This window comes from Mustela lutreola, chromosome 17, assembly GCF_030435805.1.
Source record: "Mustela lutreola isolate mMusLut2 chromosome 17, mMusLut2.pri, whole genome shotgun sequence".
Lineage (NCBI taxonomy): Eukaryota > Metazoa > Chordata > Mammalia > Carnivora > Mustelidae > Mustela > Mustela lutreola.
In genome coordinates this window covers 23,052,938-23,056,720 of record NC_081306.1, presented here as the reverse complement: position 1 = coordinate 23,056,720, position 3,783 = coordinate 23,052,938, and the positions used below count along the sequence as shown (strand labels likewise).

The 3,783-nt window shown below is 50.4% G+C and overlaps 1 pseudogene; it reads right to left on the bottom strand.

Moving 5' to 3' along the window:
- Positions 1-426: 426 nt before the first annotated feature.
- Positions 427-545, bottom strand: LOC131820177 (5S ribosomal RNA; annotated as a pseudogene).
- Positions 546-3,783: the final 3,238 nt, after the last annotated feature.

Here is a 3,783-nt window from a genome sequence, read left to right as displayed (position 1 = left end):
CGATAACATGGGTGGTGGTCAATATGAGATTTTGACCCAGAGTCAATTTGCATGCATCCTTGACCAGGAGGGCCATGGCAGCAATTATGCAGAAACAAAGGGGGAACCCAGCTGCTACTGGATCTAGTTTCTTGCTAAGATAGGCCACCGAGGCCCCAGAGTCTGAGTCAAAACTCCTTCAGTCAGCCCTGCCTTTTCATCCACATGCAAGTGGAAGGGCTTGGTAGCATCTGGGATGACCGATGCTTGGGCACACAGTAAGGCTCTTTGTAATTCCCCAAATGCTCCTTCTGCCTCAGCTGTCCACACTCTACCATAGTGAGTCCTCCCTTAGCCAGTTCGTAGAGAGGTGGTGCCATCTCCATGAAGGCAGCATCCACATCCTGCAGTAGCCCACCATCCCAAGAAATTCCCTCTTGGAGATCAAAGCAAAAGCAACCGGTATTCCCTGGAAGTCTTCCATCCAAGTACTAACCAGGCCCGACCCTGCTTAGCTTCCGAGATCAGACGAGATCGGGCGCGTTCAGGGTGGTATGGCCGTAGACAATCAAAGGGTTCTTACCCGATATTCTCAGATGAGTGTACGCGACACTCTATGTAACATGGAACCGTCCTTCCCTTGCTGGAGGAAGCTGAACTTTCTCATACCCTACTGTTACCTTAATCTGTCCAGGCTTGGTTAGCTACCATATCTCTCTTGTTCAGTTACGTTGGCCCCTAGCCTTCTTGGGCTACTGATGCCTTGTGGTCATACCCATTCTGTACAAAAGAAGAGGTAGTGGAGGGTTTCTAAGTGCTTGGAACAGAATGATGTTTCAGACAGATGGACATGTCGTTCAAAGATGCAGAGGCTGCAGAGAGCCAGCATATTCAGGAACGTGCCAGCAGCTGCACGTGTATCAATTGGGACAGGTCCCTGGCAGCCTCCGATGGCCAATATTTGAAGCCTTGACTCCCGAGCTCCTCCCATGGGCCCTTGTGTGACCCATCAAGTCCAGACATCAGAGAAGAGGGACGGGCAGCTCATGGAACTTGAGAGTTTTCTTCCCCTTGGAAGATGGCTTCCTAGACTCAAAGTGGACCCTCAGACTCTCGTTTTTCTAGGTCTGAAAGCCAACACAGAGGTTCTGAGGCTCATGGGCATGCATGTTCTAGCATGGGGGTATCGGCCACCTGGCAGCAGGGCTGCCTCACCTGAACCCACACCGCCCACTCCCCAGGCTGTGCTCCCAGGAGCAGCAGTACTCAGCAAGGGGAGGCTACCTGGCCCTGTTGCCGGCTACTGATCCCAAGTTCCTGACGATGGACAAAGGCACGTAGGCACACCTTTGAGCCTACACACCTCTGCTGGGTGCTGAGCCAGAGTCCAAATTCATTGCACAGAATTTCCCCTGTTCCATCTCCCAGATTCTGGGTGGAGGAGCCCAGAGAGAACAGCTGTGGTCTGCTCTGCCATCGGAGCAGGGCTGTCCCTGGATGCCGTCCTGCTCGCATCCCTTGCAGGAACTTAGGAGCGTCTTATCTAAGGTCTGTCCTTATAAACCCTGGACCAGGCTACTCCGTGGAGTAGATGACTGTTATGACATATGACGCCCTGCAAGATTCAGGGTGCAGTCCATTCAGACTCCATAACGGAAGCGGTGGAGCCATAGAGATACATTCACAGTCAGGCACTCTCCAGATTCAATCAGGTTGGACATCCTCCCCTTTGGGTATCCTTGGCTAATGGGAGGTGATCAGTCTCCCCTTCCATTCTTTTATGAATGGATTTAGCTCCGACAGTGGCCTCACGGCTGTTTTTCTCTCTTTTTACATATCTCCTACTTTTTACATACAGAGTTGCTTTTCTCATTTCCATCAGTCTTAATTGCACTTAACAGAATTTTGTACTCTTAGGAATACCTTAACTTCTACTGAAGACAAAACCAATTGTGAGTTGTTACAACAGAATTCTTTAGATGGCAAATTTATCAATCAGTTAAGCACAGAACGTGTTCACCAGCAGATTTCAAAAGTACAAACCCAGTTCCAGCAACCAGCGCCCTAGCATTTCATCCCATTTGGTTAGGATCTAGATGTCCAACAAATTTAACTCCATTTGTCATTCCAGCAACCCTTCACAGTTTCAGGTTACCAAAGACTTCAGAAGCCACTTTAACAATTACTCATTAAACCCTTGAAACAGACAGTTAACCATCAGCCCAGCCATCCCTTCGCCAACAGACCTCATGTTCCACCTGGGTCCATTCCACTTCAGATGCCATGCTTTCCCTGCCAGCAAGGAGGAGGGGCTAGGCAGTCCACGTCGGGCCAGAGAAGGCAAGGAATTCCCCGAAACAAAAGAAGTTTCGGCAGCTGCTTGGGAATATTCCTTAAAGTCTCTGTCTCGAGGTCGGTTCATCCCACAGTGCCAGTTCTGCTTACCAAAAGTGGCCCACTAGGCACTCATATTCCACGCCCGGTTCTAATGAGCATCAGCATTGGACACCTCAACCCGGCATTTGACTAACTCCAGGTGGCTCGTTATAACCCTTAACACACGAAATGAGTGAGGGAGAAGCCCCACATCTATTATGAGGAACAGAGAGATGAAAGCCAGCGTCCCCTTACTCTCTGCTTGCCACATTCCTTCAACCACTTGTTTCAGGTTCAGTTTGTTCTCTTCTCAATATTTTTAAGATAGGGTTTGAGGGTTTTGTTTGTTTGTTTGTTTCCTTTAAAACAGGTGCTTACTGCTATAATTTCCCTTTAAGTATTGTTTTAGTGACATTCCATAAGCTTTGGTGTGTTGCATTTTTGTTCTTGTATAGCTCAATGAATTTCCTAATTTGATTTTTCTCTTTGACCTACTGACCAAATTTATGGAGTGCATTAATTTCTACACACTTTTTAATTTACCCAGAGCTAGCCACTGGTGGGAGCTATCTTTATCCCCCAACCGTCTAAGGGGACTTGAACCCCTCAACTGTCTAAAGGGAGGCAGGGGACTCACACCCCCCGACCGTCTAGGGGGACTCGAACCCCCCGACCGCCCAGGGGGACTCGAACCCCCTGACCACCCAGGGGGACTCGAACCCCCTCAACTGGCAGGGGACTCGAACACCCTGACCATCCAGGGGGACTCGAACCCCCAGGACCGCCCAGGGGGACTCGAACCCCCCGACCGTACAGGGGGACTCTAACCCCCTTGACTGCACAGGGGGACTCGAACCCCCTGTCGATCTATCAGCAGAGGGATGGGGCATCCCCGCATCCACTCCAGCCCTGGGGAGCATGGCTGCGTCCAGCTTCTCCCCGGTGGGCTATACCCTGGAGCTCCAACCAGACAGACAGATAGGATCCCAATACCTCAGATCCCAATACCTCTGAACCCAATACCTCAAAACCCAATACCTCCGAACCCAATACCTCAAAACCCAATACCTCAAAACCCAATACCTCCGAACCCAATACCTCCGAAGGCTTTTCCTAAAAATTCTGATGCTGGCTCAGTTCTCGTCGTTTGATCCCGGACGAGCCCCCAAATGTTAGGGTCCATGATCAAAGGAACGAGACTGATACAAAGCGAAGGTCAAACAAAACTTTATTTCACGCCAAGCATCAAGAATCAAACTGACCGGTCAGGGATATCTCTTATGAAAAGACGAGGACGATGACCCCGACAAGGTCACTTCCAAGAAGGCCGCTCTGGACGAGGCTGCTCTAGATGAGGCTGCTCCGCAGATGAGGCCGCTCCATGATCGGAGCCGCTCCCAAGAAGAGGCCACTCCCAACATGAGGCCA